Consider the following 19,740-nt stretch of genomic DNA (forward strand, 5'->3'; position numbering starts at 1 on the left):
CAAACTACTTCCAATCACAAGCAGAAGGTGGTCTCCTCTGAGGACAGGTAATTAGGAACATAGGAAGCTACCTTATACTGGGTCAGACCATTGGTCCTTCTAGCCCACTACTGTTGACACTGACTGGCAGCAGCTCTCCAGGGTTTCATGCAGAATTCTTTCCTAGCCCTACCCGGAGATGCCAGGGAATGAACTGGAGACCTTCTGAACACAAAGCATGTGCTCTGCCACTGAACTACGGCTCCTCCCTCTGGTACATCTCTGCCTCAGGTTGAATCAACCACTCCTGATGTAGACATAGCATAATTATCTGCCCTCAGGAGGCTAATTGGAAGACAGCAAATCCAGCCTCACAACATTTAATTAATTATCTTTTACATCACATGGTTTGGAAGTGACTGGCATACAGGCCTTACAATGACTACAGCATATACTCTCATGGCTAGCTATATAGCATGCTCTAATCAAGTCCACTTTCCGCAATGTAAACTCCTAATTCCATGCTTAAAAGCACCATCTTACCCCCTCTCCTAAAAATAGGTTGCTGTGAGAAGGACCAAAGAGAGATTGTCCAATGAATTTTACATGGTCCCAGGCCATAGTCTGAAGGCACATGAGGTAGCCACCTTGCTGAAGCTAAGCAGGTTTGGGGCTGGTCAGTGCCTGGAGGGGAGACCACCTGGGAACCACATGTAGCCACCTTGAGTTCCATGATGGAAGAAAGGTGGGATATAAATGTAATAATAATATAATAACACTGCCAAATTAGGACCACAGGAAATGGATCTCCAGTGTCTGACAGGAGCCTAAGTTCTATCCAGACATGCTAAGACTGAACCTGGGATCTTTTGCATACAAAGCATGTGCTCTGCCACTGTGTGACAGCCTTTGTTCATTCTCGGCACATCTAAACCCAGGGTTGTCAAGATGGACTTACCTAATAAGTTGCTGGGGGAGCATAAGATCCTCCCTGACGATCTGCCATAAGCCCAGTGATACACTTGCTAAAATGGATTTTCTGACTTTCTCTCTCTCTCTCTCACTCACACACACACACACACACTCCACTCACAAAAGCTCAACTGCAAGCTATTCCTGCAGTTTTCGAAGTTATTCTGGCTAATTACAATAGCTCATTTAGACTTAGGAGAATTTCCTTCATTAGACCATGCACCTTGGTAGAGACATGTAACAGAGGGCCAGCGTCTGTCAGCTTCCTTATTGTCCCCAAGGTAAACATAGAGCCAGCGATGAAAAACCATTAGCTTTCCAGCTTTCTCCAAGGCTACTTCAAGTGACTTGCAGGGTCCTTGGAGTACTTCAAAAATGGGCTTTGCTCATTTTTGCTTTCTCAGGGACCACCTCCTAGAGCAAGAGCTGCTGTGGAGATGACATTGTGCTCTTCATTACAAGTAAAGTCAGCTTACTAGATATAGCTTTAACTGTTTTAATTATGACATCAAAGGAGTAGGGGTGATTGCCTCCCCTTTATTCATTTGCAAAATGCAGTCCTATTGGCCAAGATGGCTTTCGTTTTAAGATTCTAAACTGTGTGGCATATAACTTATCCTAAGGTAGTAGCAATTCAAGAACTGGATCATAAGGATTCCAAAAAGTAATATTCAATCATGGACACACAACAGCACCCAAAGACCTCAAAGCACTTTACAAAGGAGAACACAGTCCTAATTTTACAGATGGGGAAAACCAAGATAGGGAGAAGTGACTCACCCAAGACTAAAAAGCAGATGGCAAGAGCAGTCCGCATTATCAATTTAGCAGCATGATCACCAGTTTAATTTGCCTCTTGTAGTAAGCAATGCACTGCTGATAATCAGAAATAAAGAGTTCAGTCTGCACATCAATGAATATTATTTATTCTAGACACACAGATTAAAAAGGAACATTTCTAATAAGATGGCTGTGACAACATGGCTTGCCGCTTAGTGATCATATCCAGCATTCAGGGCATTTCTCACTATATAGCTCATGTTGATAAAGATGAGCTATGAATGTTCACCTTGAATAGACAATAGAGAAAGAGGCACACACAAAAAAGCAGCACAGTTAAGCTCTGGAATATACAACTCACAGCCAAGCAATACATCCTGGCTGGAACAATCTGTCTGGAAAGCAGACAACAGCTGACCAAATTATTAGGTGTTCATAAGTTTTGTAAGGAGCATCCAAATGAATCATGTCTGAAAGACAGAGAACACCTACTGAGCTGTGTCGAGTGCAAATCACAATTAAACTTGTTTAGCATTTGGCTGAGCTTTACAACCATGAAAGCCTTATAAAGACTAAAACCTTGGGGATTTTAATGTAAGGACTAAAATCTTGGGGATCCTAATGCCAACTGAAGTTGATGCAATGAAAATTATTATTGCTGGAGTTCAGAACATGCCAAAAACATGTATACCCACAAACCTATTTCCATACCCCAATTTCATCTCACAAGACGATTAATCTAAAGATTAAAATGTATCTAACATAGGACACAAGTAATATTTTATCTTGACTTCAGACTTGCATCTCAGGTTTTTAAGAATTCAGCAGATTTGTTACCACTAACAGCCACCAGCACAGCATTCACAGTACAGGAGACCCCTGCTCAAGATGAAACTAGTAGATAAAATCCTACTACTGCTTAAATCTATTGTCAGTATGATAATGTTTTGAATGTGTGTCAGGTACAACAGTGTGTCCACCTTTGCAAAAGCAGGAACACAACGTAGGTCTTTCCAGGGAATCTAATCTTTGCACTAAGTTCTCAGACACTCTGAAACTGAGAACAAAGTGATATTCTTCAAGGAATAAAAATCAACAGGTCCAAAAAGCCATTACTGAGAAAATCTGCTCTTATAAGTTATGTTCTTTAAAAAAGAAAAAAGGTTGCCTAGTTTGGAGATCTGCAAGCTGTAATCAATAAAGTTAATGTCCTATACAAAGGTATATGAATGTGTGTGTCCTGTTGTCATCGACAAGGCTCAGATATAGCCAGTGGGGGACCAGATTCAAAGGACAGATGTGCATGTCCCTTTAATAGTTGTGCAGAAGAAGAAATTGTAATGTCTGCAGCTTGTCAGTGCCAGAGGTGAGAAGCTGTAGTTGCCAAAATGACCCCTTTCAACTAAAGATACAAAAGACTAGGCCTTCTGTGCATGTAACCTTCATTACTTTCCACAAGGCCACAATCTTAGTCAACAACTGAAGGGGAAAGAATGTTCCTATTAGTTTTAAGCAAGTTTCCAGACTTTATTCCCAGCTTCGAAAATGACTCATTCTTGTAATTCCAAAATGTCACTTTAATTTGTTCTGTCTTTATAAGCGGGCATAATAGTTAACCAAGTGATATGCAGATGTCCTTCGAAGACATTAATGCTTCCAAAAGAAAAGAATGAGATAAACACCCAGTAAGACCAAATTCACTCCAGTTTTAGGAATCATCTTCATTTTACATAAATGAGAAGACCTAGCTTGTTCTGTATACAGAATAGCAGCAAAACGTAATAGCACAAAGCAACAGCACTTAGTACTTTGACAACACTTTCCTAACATTGTAAAGCCTTCAAAATGTTTAGCTAGCAAGGCTATTCCATAAGAATATTCCAGTGCTGAAGAGCACTGAAGGCTTTACAGTGCAATTAGAAATCTAAGTAGCTAAAAGTTGGCCCAGTGGAAGCATATCAACCTATCAAGTTTGTGCATGAACTGAGGTTCCACCAAGTTCAAACATCAATGGCCATTAACTGTGAAACCTATGTTTGTATACATTTTAAAAATTGAAATTATTTTAAAAAGGAACACAGAAACCATTTCTACTTTACTGAAGAAGGATGATATGCTTTGATGCTGGAGCGATGTTCATGAATCCTAAATTAGAACATGCAGAGAAATCTAAAATGGTATGCCTCTCAATACCAGTTGCTGGAGACCATAAATGGGAAGGTGCTGTTGCACTCATGTCCTGCTTGTGGGCCTCCCACGGGCATCTGGTTGGCCACTGTTGGAACAGAATGCTGGACTAGATAGGCCTTTGGTCTGCTCTAGCACGGCTCTTCCTATGTTCTTAATTTAATACCCATCTGCACAGTTCAGTTGGTTACCCAACTAGTTTTACTAGTGCAATGCAGGGTAAAATAAAATGCACAATATATTGCGCACTGTAAAGTAGTGGGGACCTATCATTTTGACAAGTGGCACAAACAAAAAAGGATCAGCAAGAAAAATATGTGGTACATCAATTAAACTGTGGGATCCAAGGCCAGGTTTCATCTGGAAAAACGAATGAAAAGTTACTGGCAGCTGCAGACTCTAGATTTCAAAATGTACTTCAATAAACTGATGAGGTTTGATACTAGAATGTATTCTTAAGGGACATTTTAGTAAGATAAAATCTGCAAAGCAGCACTGAGTATGACCTGAATGTGCCCACGGATTTTCCTGTTTTATTTTGGACCAACTCTCCCCACACTGGATGCACAAAGCTAAGAGCAATTTTATGGCAATCAATTTGATAATAAAACCCTGTGTTTCATGTAATTATAATGTACAAATAGGCTGGAGAGATGGAAAGTCAATAGCCACATTTTAATCCTACAAATGCTTTTCATCCTAAATACTTAGCTTTTCTTTTAGTAGTACCAAATAACCTATATTTGATATGTTGCCACATTTTAATATTCACAGTGAATGAGATTATAACTATGTCCAGTCCAACACAGACTCTGCTGCCCAAATAGTTAATTTTTTCCTGTCTTTCCTGACAGCCATTTATTTTGGTATCACATGGAGATATGTTACTTGGTACAGAAATTACAACGAAGTTTTCACTAACTTATTTTGAGAATGCTGATTTAAGTCAGCAACAACCAGATAATGCTGTCATAAGAAATCAGTACCTGAGCCTCAAAACAAAAAATATTATTCCTTTAAAAAATTGAAATAGTTGGCATTGTTTGGGCCACAGCCTTATGGCTAAGCTCACCACCACAAAGTGCACTGCATTTCTTTGTTTTCCATAGTCAAATTACATCATGTGACTGCAATTCAGCCGATACAGCTGTGTAAAGCTTTTTAAATTCTATTTCCATGCCAACAATAGAAGGGAGAAGGATTAGACAGCTACAATTAAAAACCACAAGTCTACTCATCTGAGTGGAGTGCAGGGACCTGGGCATCTTTTTTGACGAGTTTGTTATCTGAAATATTGCTGTTGCTTGTATCTTCAAATAACGGCACTGTCAGTAACTTCGATTTCTAAAGGAATAGTAGTACATGGATGACTTGCTCATTCCTGCTATACATTGCAACATAACACTATGAGCCTATAGTTTACATGCAGCCCATCAGTTTATGGCTTTAGGAGAAAGCTTGCAAGCTAAAATTATTAACATTCCAATTACAGGTAGGAAGTCTCCTTATGCAAGGGGACTTTCTCCTTCTCTCCTTCCACCTGCAGTCCCCTGAAAATCAGCACCAGAGGGCTCCCCTGCAGGGGAAATCATCCCCCTCCCAGCCCTGCTGATGGAAGCAGTTCCATTAGTGGAAAACTGTCACTAGTTTTCAGGCGCAGAAAAAGGAGGAAGAGTACAAAAAATAGTGTCTACAGTCTGAAATACATCTGTGATATGCAACTTTATTTTGACATACACAACAAGCCCCTTACAACCCCCAACCCTACAAATGAGAGAGGCTGGTGTCCATAACAACAACACATGCCTAACTCATAGCCTGCAGTTGTGAATTTCTAGGATCTGCAAATCAATGATCCAGCAGTTTGCTATAAAGCTACATTAACACTTGCATTCCTTGAAATACGGTTGCCAGACGCAGACCACTGGCCTATCACTTTAAGAGCTCTGAGAAGCAAAAATATTCAGCAGTGGAGGTTCCCATCCTAGTGTGGAACCTCTTTCCTACACTTCTTTCCTACATTATTTATGATATACACACAGTTCATAACTGCTACACAAGCAGATTGTTCATGTCAGTAAGACATTAGTCTCCCGCTCTGCACTGGGGAAATTCAAACACTCAAAGTGTAAGAGTCAAAGTAGTGCCTGTTCTTATGACAAGAGGGTGCTTCCAAAGGAGGCTTTACTATACAATTACCTTGTCTCATTCAAGGAACCTTATGGGGGGGGGGGGCAGACTTGTTTGGATGATCCCAGGGGTAAAATAAACCATCGTGGCTTCTCTCCCTGCTCCCACACACTGGTTGTTTACATAATTACTCGTGCAGTGCGGGTTGGCATATTGTGTGAACCCAGAGCATGGTGCAGCAGGTTCATACCCACTCTACCGCCCTTCCTGTATGTCTGGGGTTGTAGGGTGCGTACGAAGCCACCACTGCTGTACGCTGGGTTCATACAACATGCTAACCTATGCTGCAGAGTGGGTAATTAGGTAAACAACTGGTGCGCAGGATGTGCAGGGGGATAAGCCACAATGGCTTCTTTCCCCCCTGTGATCGTCTAAACCCAGACACTGACAACTTCAGTTTGCAACCCTCTTGTATTTTCTAAGTGCATCTTCTGTCTTTTTTATTACCAAAACAATCTGTTAAGTAGGGAAATACAGAATAGCTGCACAGCATCTTTTAATTTAGTAGTGCTAGGCACTCTCCATCTGAAAGCATCCAGAAAACAGGCTATGCTATCATAAAGTAAGGGGATTAGAGGACACTTGCTGTGCCACAGACTGTGTGACAGGGCAAACTAATGTGTCACATGCTCTACCACTGAGCCATTGCCATGGTGGGCACAGCCTCACCCTCTCTTCAGGTAGGAAAGGGCAACTGGGGACTCAAAGCAACGGTTGCAGTGGCAGAAAGGGCAGTACTTGATTGCCAGCAGAGTCCACAAGGCAAGATAAAAAATGCACAAAGCCCGCATCCACCCCAAACAGCCAGTATGGGGTGTGAACCCAAGGCCTTAGCATTATTAGCACTATACTCTGAGCTAACCACTTCTCTGCAGTGGGTGTGAGCAAATGATCCAGTCACTACTAATGAAGAGAAAAGAAGAATTACCCACCCTCAGATGAGGCTGCCTGTTGCACCTCTCATTGGAAGGAGGCAAGCTCAAAGCAATCATGAGGCATGCTTAGAAGTGTGACAAGCAAAAGCACAGAGCATGAGTGGTTCTTATTCTTTAAACGCATTTTCCATGTGTAATAATGCAATTTAAATTCAGAAAAAAGCATGCTGCAACTATAAGAAGTTCAGGAAATACTACCTTATTAATGGATGACTTTGTGGGCATTGCAGTGTAATATTAAGCAGTCTAATAACTTTTGATATTATGAGGCTCCAGCTGAATTTGGAGCATCCAGACACATAAGGGGATTTGTCAACAAAAAAATTACAATGCATGAAGCAAAATATATAACAAAACCTCCAATGTGTTTTCTTAGAAGTTATGTGGCTCACTATAAATCAGGAGGTATGTAATATAGCCAAGTTTACACCAAGATGCTGAAACATGGGCTGCTCCAACATATCTTTCCAGAAAGGCTAACTTAATGGTGAATACTAAGTCGCTACAGATGCAAGGCAAAGGCACAATTTTCAGGAAAAACCTCTAACCTTCCTTTAAATGAAAGAAAAGGTGGTATGGCTTTCCCCCCTGTATAAATAGAAAAACAAATGTAAATGAAATCATTTGTATGGACTCCCTCCTATTTCTGATGAGGCTTCCAATCATGCTAATGTCCTTTTATGCATAGCACACCTTACAGTCTGGGTGTCATTTCGCACAGAAAGTCATTATATAATAGACACTGTACTACTGGTGCCTGCTTCCTGTGTCTTCAAATACTCTGCCTCCCAGATTTCAAAGGAAGGATAGCCGTTCTTGCTTGCTACACAGGCATGTTATCAGTTACAGAAATACAAGACAGAGAGCTCTGAAATATTCAAATGCAGGGCTAAAGCCATTCTGACTTGAGGACTTTGCAGTTTGAAGGTAACATGAGTGTGGTTAAACCAAGCCAGCTCATAGCAAAGATTCAGAAATATGGGTCTCTTGCACTGGAGCAACTAATCCACTTAGCCTTGCTGGGAAATATACTGACACTGCCCATCATACGTTACAAAATACACTTCCCCTACAAATAAATTGCCAGAGACATGAAGGAAGTAGATCAACAGATTTGCTATGCAATTCTTCTTGCATCTCCTAGAGGTACACCTTGAATTGTTTGAATGTCTTTATGTTTTTAGAGGGTCTCCTTTCTCTAAAGAAACAAATAACTCACCATGAGTTACTCCCAAGCAGACATGAATGTACTTTCAAGGCAACTATTGACAGCCACCACTTAATCTTCCCTTATCTTTTCTTTTCCCCGCTAAGCCACTGGACAAGCCCACATAATTCAAACACTGGATTTTTTTGTAGGATGGATTGAAGTTAAAAAATTTTTAGCAGTCCTTTAATCAGTTTAGAATTAAACAACCCTGAGTTTTAACCCAATAACAAACCATGGGTTCAAACGTTGGGTTGTTTAATCCCCAACAACTCAGAACGCCAAGTTTGGATGTCTCGACAAACAATTCAGGAACGGGGCATTCCTGGGCTGTTTTGGAAAGCGGATGTGAAGCAGAAGTCGTGAGCGAATGGGAGGCAGCTTGCTCGTTCCCATGCAGTTCCACCAACTGGCATTATGTGCAAGCTAGGTCAATATAAAGATCATCTCAACTCTCATGAACTAGATTCAGGACAAACAGAAGTCAGTCCAAGAAACACTGAAGCCATCATATGACCCATCTTGTCACTAACTGCTACAAGAAGGGGCAACATCAGGAGGATATATATAAGTAAACATAGCTGGAGGAAAAATATATCTTCCTACACAAATAAAATCTGTAGGCAGAAAATCTCTTTCATACACATGAACTATTGACAAGTCCATTCTTGAAAGCCAACACCTTTCATTATTTAAAAGCTACTTCCCCTGTGTTATCATCAAAGCCAAAGTCATGGTTTGTGTACTGTTTTAAACAGAGGTTGTACTAGTAACTCCCATGAAACATACTGGGGTCTTTTTATTTCATGCTGTTCCATGAAAGCTTTATGTCATCTAGGTGAACTTTGTACAAACAGATGGTTTCTCTCTCAGGAAAAATGTTGGCACCGAACACAGAAACCAGGAGCTCATTTTTTCAGAGAATGACAGATCATTTTAGTATTTGTGCAGTCCAAACATATCATTTACACAGTGCCGAGCAGTTTATTCCCCAAGAAATAGTATGCTTTAATTACTTTTCAGAACCTCATGCTTCTGAAACCAACCATGACAACCAAGTTGAAGATTTCAGAAGCACGGAGGCAGGTCAGCCTCTTGCAAACTGCTCAAATTTATTGCAATAAGCCTAGGTCGAGAAAACAGCACCTTGAGGTGCCTTATGTAGACTTCAAACATAAGCACTGCCTGGCCACCTATCTTCACTTACAATCAGATCAAAGAGGAAGAAACTGGGAAACATGGGCTCACAGCACCAGGGAAGCAAGAAAGCAAAAAGCTTGTGGATCCTTGCATCACGCAGATCCTAATCCAAGCATTAATTTTATCTCATATAGACTACAGCAATATTTTATTAATTGGCCTTACACGCCATTCATTCATTATTACATTTATAGCCCACCTTCTTTCCTCTTGCAAGGAACGCAAGGTGGCTTGCATGGTCCTTCCCCTCTCCACTGTATTCTCACAACAACCCTGTAAGATAGGTTAGGCTGAGAGTCAGTGACTGGCCCAGAGCTTAATGACTAAGTGGGGACTAGACCCCAGGTCTCCTGAGACCCAGTCCAACACTCTAATGCTATACCATACTGGCTCCTTGACTTGTTCCTCTGTACTGGGGTGGGGGGGGGGGAGCAAACTGTAGTCCTCCAGATGTTGTTGAACTATAGCTGCCATCATTCCTGACCACTGGCCATGCTAGCTGGGGCCAATGGGAGTTGGTGTCCACAAACCACAAACTCCCCACCGTTCTATACCCTGTTCAGAATGCTGCTGCGCATGCGATCTTTCTTGCCTAGAATGACCATATGCCCTCCTGCTCAACTCCCTATTATGATGTTCAGTTAAATTACTTTAAACGTTTTGCATAGCTTTGGTCTTATATTGTGTCTCATGTTATGCTCTTGACAGAACTCTCTGCTTACCTCATTCCCTATTGCTTGCATCTCTTCAGCTCCCTTTTGTCTTTGCTCCCTTTTCTTTGTTGCTCCTTTTGTATGAAACACTCTTTCATGCTCCTTTTTCCTACAGTCTTAATTGCTCAGATTTTATCATTTAGTTTTCCTAAAATTCTATTCTTTCTTGAATTAAAAACAATCTGTACCTATCAACTCTGTTTCAGCAAGTGAGCATAGCTAAATTCTGTGCAAGTGCTCCATTTCCTTATCCCTTATTGTATCATGATTTGGTGCATTGTGCGCTTTCCTTAAATTTCTGCAAAAAAAATACACAACAACTGTGGTGCACTGTCCCCAACATTCATAGCCATTAACCTCCTAGCAGAACTCTTGTACACCCTGCTAGGAATTGGTACTGTAGAAGAGATTGTTTCTCTGGGAAGAGGAAGCAGTATCCAACAGATACTTTCTCCTAGGAAATGACAAGGCTTCTTGCTAGCAATTTTAATTATCAAATTTGGTGTAGAGAACACCAGTGAGACTCAAATGCATCCCATTTCAGAAACTGAGCATATATAAAGAATAACCTTTTGGGAGTTTCTAACAGCTTAATTTGAAATCTGCATTTTATGTAGCTCCATAAAAGTGACCAAAATAGTCTTGTGTATGCAAACTCTGCAACGCAGAGAAGTCACTGGTGCTTAGCTGCTTACTGTAGATTACAGGTTAATGCAATAAGGATATAGATCCAGATTCTAAAGATCCATACAGTATCTGAATTCAGTCAGCAGATCCTTAGGAAGCTTCAATTCTAAAAAGTTCCAAAATATGCAGATGTAAAAAATAAAAACAGAGCCGAAGTACAGATATAATTCAAGACACCAGCATCTTGTTTAAGATGTCACTTTTGGCTTTTCCTGAAAAACAGGATATGCCACAAACTGAATCCTTCAATCTATTTGGTTGAACACATAGTCATTCTGGGATTTCAATACACACACAGATACTTTTTAAGAATTAGAAATGCTTTAAGCTCTGAAAGAAAAAAATAAAACAAAGTTATATTACCTTCTGTAGTAGAATTCCTTTCTGAATAGCAACAAGACAATGGTGACTTTGGGTTGCTCTTTTGAAAGAGTCTGTCACAGTGGCCCATCTTCTTCCCTCTTCACCTCAGACTAAATGATCATTTTTCTCTGCAGCCAGGAACTGTAGTCATAGGAATGTATAAAAGATAGTACCAGTCTTAATATGAAATCAGAAGTACTAAAAAACAGCAACATGGCAATGCATGTAGATCCTCCATATACTTCCTTTAACTATAGCAGCCTTCCCCAGCCTGGTGCCCTCCAGATGTTTTGGACTACAACTCCCAAGATTCCTGACCATTGGTCATGATGGCTGGGGCTGATGGGAGTTGAAGCCCATAATAGCTGGAGAGCACCAGGATGGAAAAGGCTGAAGTACAGGGAAGCACATGAAGCTATTTACACACTAAAGAAATAATATTTTATCGACTCTATCATCAGCTATGTAGATATATCTTTGCTGTCCCAAAGCTATGCACTTGCATATATTTTTCCACTAGTAATTTACTTCATGCATAGAATTAAGACAAGGCACCCTATTAAAATCTAGCCCATTGCCATGCCCTTGGGCAGAGCAAATTGTTTGTAACATACTGGTGCTAGGTTTGACTTATTTTAACACGGATTTCCCAACAGCAGTATTTCTACAGCCTCTTCCAGTACCTAGCTTTTTCCACTGCATAATCATTTACACTGAGAACACAACCCCAACTCCCCATTTTTAGCCTAGCCCTAGAATATTTAAGATTCACAACCAATCCCTTTGGTCCTATTTTCAGTGGCAATATAAATAGCTTAACATGGAGCAATAATTTGCTCAATAAGGTTGTTCAACTTGTACTACTTGAGATTTTGTTCAATAAAACTGTTTTATAGTATAAACTGATGTCCAATTTATATTGTTGTAATATAAATTGATTGAATCAAGAGACATCAAAAATATGTTTTATTACAGCAGCCATTCACTATCTTCTGCCCCAAAGCAAAATGCAACACCACTGTATTAATTTAAGACAAAATTTCCAACTGTTAACCTTATGCTGAGGTACGCAGCAGGATCAGAGCATAAAACTAGGTACAGGCCTACCTACATGTGGGCAAGGGGATCCCTCATGCTTTTGCCCTAGCAGGCTGCTATGCACCCTGTCACTGTGAAGTGGCAGCTATTTGCGCTGCTCCCGGGGACAAGTACCTATGTGCCACAGAAGCACCATGCAAATGGCTTATTGGGAGCAAAGAGGGACACAGGACAGTCCACAGACCCTAGTGTGATCCTAAGAGCCACGGGAACAGCTCCCTGGCACCTTATGCTAGCACAAACTGCGACAATGCAAGGCTGTAGCAAGGCAACAGCAGAGAGTTTTAAGAAGCAGATGAAACTGAGTTAGACAGCAGTTCCACACCTGTCCCATAAAGTACGCTGAACTAGCAGTGCAAGCAGAGACTTGTGCCATAAAGTCACAGCCAGGAATCAGTTAGCCTGTTATTTTGAAGATGATGTTCCAATAAAAGTTTATTCTTAGGGCAAACATGTAAGTCACATCTAGGAAATAGGGTGTATTTAGCCACTTCTTACATGCACATGAGTTCTTATTAAAGTTACACTTTTTCACACCACTCAAACACCTATTTTGTATAGATCATAAGGGCTTTGGTCAAGACAAGCTACTGATATGCAACAAGAACATAATTGCAGCTTTGATACTACATAACCTTTTACATTAACACATAACTCTGATGTCTATTCTAATCTTAAAGTTAAAAGCAAGGAAATTCTGACATGGAACGATAATTCCAAATATGTTCCAATGCTAAGGAATAAAGTAAAAATTATATCCCAACCTCAAATCATATCCATTAATGCAACAGTAAACAAAAATATTTTGTACTTTTAAATCATGATGTACAAGAGTTGCCACAGCAGTACAAGTCCATCTACTGCTGTCATACTGGATCTTGAACAACAAGTTTGAGTAAGTGGTTTATCATAGTGAAAAGATGTTGAATGGTAACTCTTTACTCAAAGAGTACAATCCTATACATGCTTATCTGGAAGTAAGTCCCACAGCATTCAAAGGGGCTTATTCCCTAGAAAGTGTATTTAGGATTGCAGCCCAACTGGCAATGTTGCTTTACCACTTCCCATAGACACTAAAGTTAAACCCAGGCATTAACCCAACCCCACCTATGCTTATTTTGGAGAACATTCAGTGTGTCTTGTGCATTCATTCAGAAGAGGATAACATTTTTAATGAGCGTTTTCCTATCTACCATGCTTTGTGTCACTGTTTTACTTCCAAGACACTGTTGCAAAGATTGTGTTTTCCTGCATGCATTTATACAACAAAAAAGGGAGACCTCACAAGTTTCTACAGCAGACGTGTGTGGCCCTCCAGATCTTGTTAAATGACAACTGTCATCAGTCCCAGCCCACATGGTCAATGATCAGGGACAGGAGTTATAGATGTATGAAACTACAAATCAAGGCAAATTTAAGCTTCTTGTTATTGGAGCCTTCATATCTAAAGGTGACATTTCTGTATCCTCCAAGCCTCATTTTTCTTATAGTTCTCAAAGTGTTCTGATTCCACAAGTCCAGGGCATGTTTTCTGGGAAGCTGGAGGACATGTGAGCATGTGCTATAGTTCCATCTCCATATCCAGATATCTTTGCTTAGGTAAGAGAATGTGGCATGAAATATCTTAATTATTCCCCTGCTTGTAACTTGCACAACTGAATTTAGGCAGCAAAAACCTGCTTTACTACCACAAACAAGATTAGCTCTCTGTCATCATCAGTGCTATAGATCAGAACTATAGTAAAACACTTCTTTACAGCATCAAAGGAATTCTGCTCTAGACTACCAGCTATAACTATATCAGATCTTCTTTCAGTATCAAGCAAGGACTTGCCACAGGATCCTTCACCAGAGCATCCACTGAGCAAGGCACTTGTAAGATCTTCTTACTCCCACCTTCAGTTACGTCTTTAACAGAACCAGCTCTTCAAGCCCCCAGTAACGGACCTACCACATGCATGCATCAGCTGCATACTGAAGTTGATTTCTCCAATGCCCATCCCCTGGCACACGCAGTTCCCCAGAAACACAGCCTCCACAGTGTTCATGTGGGTGGGGAGCACAAGACACTAGCCAACAGTGCTCAAATCCAATTGCATCTCATGCCACTGCTTCTTCCGGCCACTGTAAGCCAACCTCTCAGGTAATCTCCACACCATGCCAGGCTCTTGTTTTCCTCTAAAATCTCCAGCCTTATTCCGCTCCATAAGCAAAGCAGTCTCTCTTTACTTCTCATCAGTCTTCCTCATCATGTTTACAGCTCAAAGTTACCTTAACTACTCTCCCACATCTCTAACAGTTATCTTCTAACAAGTCATCTCTCAGAACCTCCCCCATCCCAAACCTTAAGATTCTGCATACGTTTCAACTGCAAGGACCTGTAACCCTTCTATCTCCTTTACTAGAAAGCCAAATCCCATTCCCACACATTCCCAACAGATCCTCTTTTCTCAGAAACCCCACCACCCAATTTTCCCACTCAAACCACTGAGTGGAGGATTTATGCTGGTTATTTTTGAGCCGTTGAGTTTGAGTTTTTGCAGAACAGTAAGCTCCACGGGGCAGAGACCTGCTTTTTTACCCTTTAAAAAAAAACCCTGTACATCTCAAGTGCTATATGAATAAGACAATAATAGTAATATATTTATGAATTTGAGCACACTCTTGGAGAGAGCGGAGGACAGGAAGGCCTGGTGTGCTATGGTCCATGGGGTCACGAAGAGTCGGACACGACTTAACGACTGAACAACAAGTAATATATTTATCCCTCTCTTTTAAATGAGGTCAGGACGACGAACACGGGGCTTCTCTTCCCCCCGCCCTATAAAGGCCACCCAGTGAATTTCGCGGCACAGAAGTGATTTGAAACCAGGTCTCGCCGGTCCTAGTGAAAAAATGATCTACTACCCACAGTGGCTCCCGGACCTCCCTCACGCTCTCCTTGCTAGCCCAACACTCTCACACCGGCCACAACCCACCAGCCACTCTCCCCAGCCCTCTCAAAACGCAACCCCAGGCCCGTGGCCCCAGAAGAAAGCCCCACTGAGCCCAAGAGGCCTTGCCAGCTGGCATGGGCGTCTAGGACTGCTGCACCCTCGGTCCACCAGCCACTCGTGCAGCCGCCTCGCAGCCCTCCACCGCGAGCTCTTCGCCTCAAGGCGGGCCCTCAGTCTTGCGCCTGTTGGTCCAGCCGCCCGCAGGGCCGGTGCCGGCGAGCTGCTCCGCCACAGCCATCCCGCTCCCTCCCTCAGGCGCCCCCAGGTACCTCAAAACAAAACACGCACGCTCGTCAACGTCACCGCCCCGCCCCCGTCAAAGCCGCCCCCTGACGCCTCAGAGGCAAGTGCAGACCCCCGACTCCCCACCATAACCTGCACCCCCTACGCCTACCTCGGTCTAGGCCCCGCTCGGAATCAGCCGCCGTCGCTCCGCACCCTCGTCCGTTCCCCCGTCTCCTTCCCACCACCCTCCCCCCAGATCACCACAGCCGCCACCGGAAACACGCCAGCTTCGACCCGGATGCGAGAATCCACTCGCACGGGGACGCTGAGGGGGGAAGCGGCGAGAAAGAACGCGACGCAGACCGCTCTAGCCACTTGGACAATCGTGGGACTCTGTGATTCCGCTGCCTTCGCCGCCGGGCTGACCGACGAAGGAGACGCAGGATGAGAGGGGCGGCGAAGGGAGTGAGCGTGGCCCGTCGTGGGTGTGTCGGGACCGGGGCGGAGCTTCTTGCCGGCTGATGGGCGCCGTGGTGCTTAGGCTTGGATGCTGCGCTTCTCTCTGGCCCTGTTGGGGAAGCGCCTTTGTACGAGGCTGCACCGCAGCCCTGAAGCTGAGACTCCGCTCACGCTTTAACGGGAAAGATAAAATGGAGAGGAGGAGGACAACGTAAGCTGTCTTGGATTCCTTGCAAGAGAGAAAAAGGCGAGATACAAATGTAAAAATAAATGAATAAAGACCCATTGAACTCAGTGAGACTTACCCCTGAGTAAACAGGCGTAGGAGTTGTGACTTGTTTCTCTTGGCTTCTGAATGGCCCTGTATTTTATCTCTCACACTATAAACTTAATACAGGGACTGATAAATAGGTAAAGCACCAGTGCTTAATTTCTAGAAAAGGAGATGCCAGGACGTATGCTTGTTTATTTAATTCATTCATTTACATCCAGCCATTCTTCAGTAGAGGTCAAGAAGTATGCACAGGGTTCCCACAGGGTCCCTTATCCAGGCACTAATCAGGTGCAGCACTGCTTAGCTTCAGCAAGGCTGCTGTATCATGTGTCTTCAGTCCATACCCATCATGGTTGTTGTTGCTTACAAAAACAACAACATCTACTTATCTGGAAGCCCTCTTAATCCCTGCTGAGAAATGTGCTTTGCACTTCCACCATCTTTATATTCCAGGATTGAATCCTGACGTTTAAAATAAATGTCAGCTCTGGCCTAATTTATACAGTCAGTTTGATGAATTATTTATTCCAAACCTTTCCTCTAAGAAGCTTGAGTTGGCATACATGGTTCCCTCTCCCTGCATTCTGTCCTCACAACAACCTAGTGAAGTAGGTTAGGTTGAGAGAGTGACTGACCCACGGCCATATCCAGTGAGTTTCTTGACTCAACTGGGATTTGAACCTGAGTTCCCCAATCGTAGTCTGACACTAGTCATTACATCACACTGGCTCTCAGCAATGTAATCTTGGTGGTGCACAGTTGAGCTTGCCATTTTTGATGTAACCAATCCTGTGAATGCTTTGTTACCTCATGCATATTGATACATGTTGCATCCTGGGGAAACGTTTGCATGGTGGGTTGACTGTGACTCACAGTCTCAACACATTTTGGAATATTCACACAACCAATCATCAAGCTCCTGAGCCCCCACCCCCACACCAAAGCAATTTGTTGTGGCTTCTGCACGTTGCCAGCACATCAACATAGCTAGCTGCTGTTCATGTTATGCTTTTTTCCACAGGAAACGTGTCTGCAAACAGGAACAGGTTAAAGGACATGACAGGCCCTTAAGCTGAACCATATTCTTTCCCCAGATGTGTCTGACCATAAAACCATGATTTTTCCTTTGTCAGCAGGTATACACAAAGGCAGAAATACATATGCTGCACATACAATGCACAAAACTGAACCCTCCTTTTGACCTCTCAAGAGTAGCCTTTGAGGCTGAAATAATTAGAGATTACCAACATTCCTTGTTCTGGGGAAGAAACTGGTTTTTCTAGCTCTTCTGTAATCTCTGTTGCAAGTTTCAACATTTCTAAATAACTTCCCCCGTTCCTCTACTTCGGTAGGCAGAAAAAGATGTGTTCTTGTACACCCTGTTTAAAATTTAACCTGGAGTGCTACCTAGCTTTGTCATGCCCCAGTTCTGTATATTGCTTCTTGTACTGCACAGCTTACACACATATCAACTTTAGTAAATGCTGGGAAGGTAGGTGCTCCTCTTGTGTCTTGTGCTGAGGAAGCTACCACTGGGTTCTGAATCTTGGAGAGTTGGAGCTCAGCGCAAGCAATGGGAAGAGCACGCCCCCACGGTTGAAAATGCCTTGAAAATTATCCCACAGCTGTGCTGACTCCAGGTTTTGGAGGACCTTTGGACAAGACCCTTCATCAATTAGTTGACCTTCTCACCACATTTGTCACCAGCTGCTGTTGCTCCTCCTCCTCCCCCTCCTCCTTTTTCTCATCATGGCTACCACTTGCTTGACAAGCAGACAGCCATCTACTGCTCCTCCTCACCAGCACCACTGTCTGGGCCAGAGTGGAAGGCAGGGGAACAAACAGGTTTCAGTAGGAGCAACTCCAGGGGGTTCTTACCAGTAGGCCCCTGTTGGGATGGGGACAGGCACCCAACCATGCCTACCCTTGAACCTGGGCCTGCCACAACACAGGCTGCCTTTCCCTCAAATCTAGCTAGAGCTTTGCGCAGTACTTTATGTACGATGATTACTCCAGCCCTGCCTGTAAAGAATCTTATAGGAGGGTAATTCAAGTCCAAAATGTGTCATTTTAACTACCCTGTCAGTCCTCAGCTATCTCAAATTGGTGACTCCAGTGTCAGGACTGAGGCACCTTACCCTGAGGCAACTTGTTGGACAAGGGAGCTACTGGCTGCTGCTGTGTCACTACTGCAGATGACTAGCAAGTTGTATTTTAGCAGTCAGCCCAGTGGTGATCAGGTAACACCAGAGGTCAGTAGGGTTCCATCTGGCCCTTTAAAGTTGCTAGCTTGTATCTGGCTCTCCAGTTTGACTTGCTCTTCGACTACCTTGTTGTGACTCACTCCAAACTGACAGCCTTGTCCCAGTGGCACTAAATGTAACTGAGTTAACACGTTCTTTCCTTTTGACCCCTGCCTCCTCTGCCCTTCCTATGCTGTCCAGCCCACTCTCGCAGCCCCGACCCAAGCCAAATTATTGTAAGCCTCTTGGGGCAGGGATATATACACCAGTCCTCTTTAAAGCACCATGCACATTGATGGTGTCATTTAAATAAATGAATGTGAATGCAATTCTATACATTCCTACAACTAATACATTCCTACAAAAGTCCTACAACTACCAGCATGCCCTAGCTATACTCCTAGTGATGGCCTATCCAATGCAGGGCAGGAGAAGCATGGAGGGGATCATTCCCTCCGCGCTTCTCCTGCCCTGCATTTTTGGCTAGACAGCCAATTGCAGCTGTCTAGCTGCGGGAGGGCAGAGCGAGGGAGAAGGCTGCTGTACAACACATTGGATGTGTTGTGCAGGCATTTCCGCCCTCCCCACCCCGTAATGCCCCCGTGAACACCCCTTTTAGGCTGCTCCGCACTCTTTTGGCAAGCGTGGAGCATGGTGTTGTTCCATACTGCCTCCAAGGCAGCGTGGAAGTGCGGGGAGGTTGGTTCTCCAGGAACCGACCTCAGAGCACGGGCTCCAAGGTCAGTTCCTGGAAAACCAGATATCCTATGGCTGTCTAGCTGCTGCCGAGCGGCCATAGGATTGCTCCCTTAGAAACCTTAATGATTGTGCTATTGTCATGGTCTCAAACTTTTAGCTGCAGCCAATATTTAAAAGAATGTACATGAAACACATTCATGAGGATGTGCTCATGCTGTGTTAGGTCAGAGCTCTGGTTTAACTTGTATATTCATATTGGTTTTGATTATTAGTACACGTTTGCAAGTACTGTCAAGAACATAGTTTTACTTTATTGCACATGATGGTTGAGATGTTCACATTTGGGTGACTTTAGGCTTTATTAAGGAACTCCTAAAAACATGAAACTTGTGATACATTGTCTAGAATTGGGAATGCTGAAAGCAATAAAAATAGTGAGGATGACACCCACATTTACAGTGCTTGCATTACTGGTATGCAGTATGGTCTCCCTTGTCCAGTTGTATTGCTCTAGGATGGTCACCCATGACCTT

At 43.0% G+C, this 19,740-nt stretch overlaps 1 protein-coding gene across 5 annotated transcripts in view; it reads right to left on the reverse strand.

The window, feature by feature from the left end:
- RNF41 (ring finger protein 41) overlaps positions 1 to 15,786 on the reverse strand; it is a 35,331-nt gene extending 19,545 nt beyond the window's left edge. Inside the window, exons 1-5 of one of the 5 annotated variants that reach the window (XM_084837064.1) lie at positions 15,702 to 15,786; positions 11,214 to 11,354; positions 9,650 to 9,723; positions 5,176 to 5,262; positions 1,732 to 1,827 (exon numbers count right to left, since the gene is read on the reverse strand). The gene's annotated coding sequence lies outside the window, so the exon portion shown is untranslated. The remainder of the gene's footprint in view (positions 1 to 1,731; positions 1,828 to 5,175; positions 5,263 to 9,649; positions 9,724 to 11,213; positions 11,355 to 15,701) is intronic. The other 4 variants (XM_084837061.1, XM_084837062.1, XM_084837060.1 and 1 more) reach the window with 4 other exon arrangements.
- Between the last annotated feature and the right edge of the window lie 3,954 nt (positions 15,787 to 19,740).

Source organism: Heloderma suspectum, chromosome 2 (genome assembly GCF_057233095.1).
Source record: "Heloderma suspectum isolate Gila_16-S chromosome 2, 16-S_ref, whole genome shotgun sequence".
NCBI classification, from domain to species: domain Eukaryota; kingdom Metazoa; phylum Chordata; class Lepidosauria; order Squamata; family Helodermatidae; genus Heloderma; species Heloderma suspectum.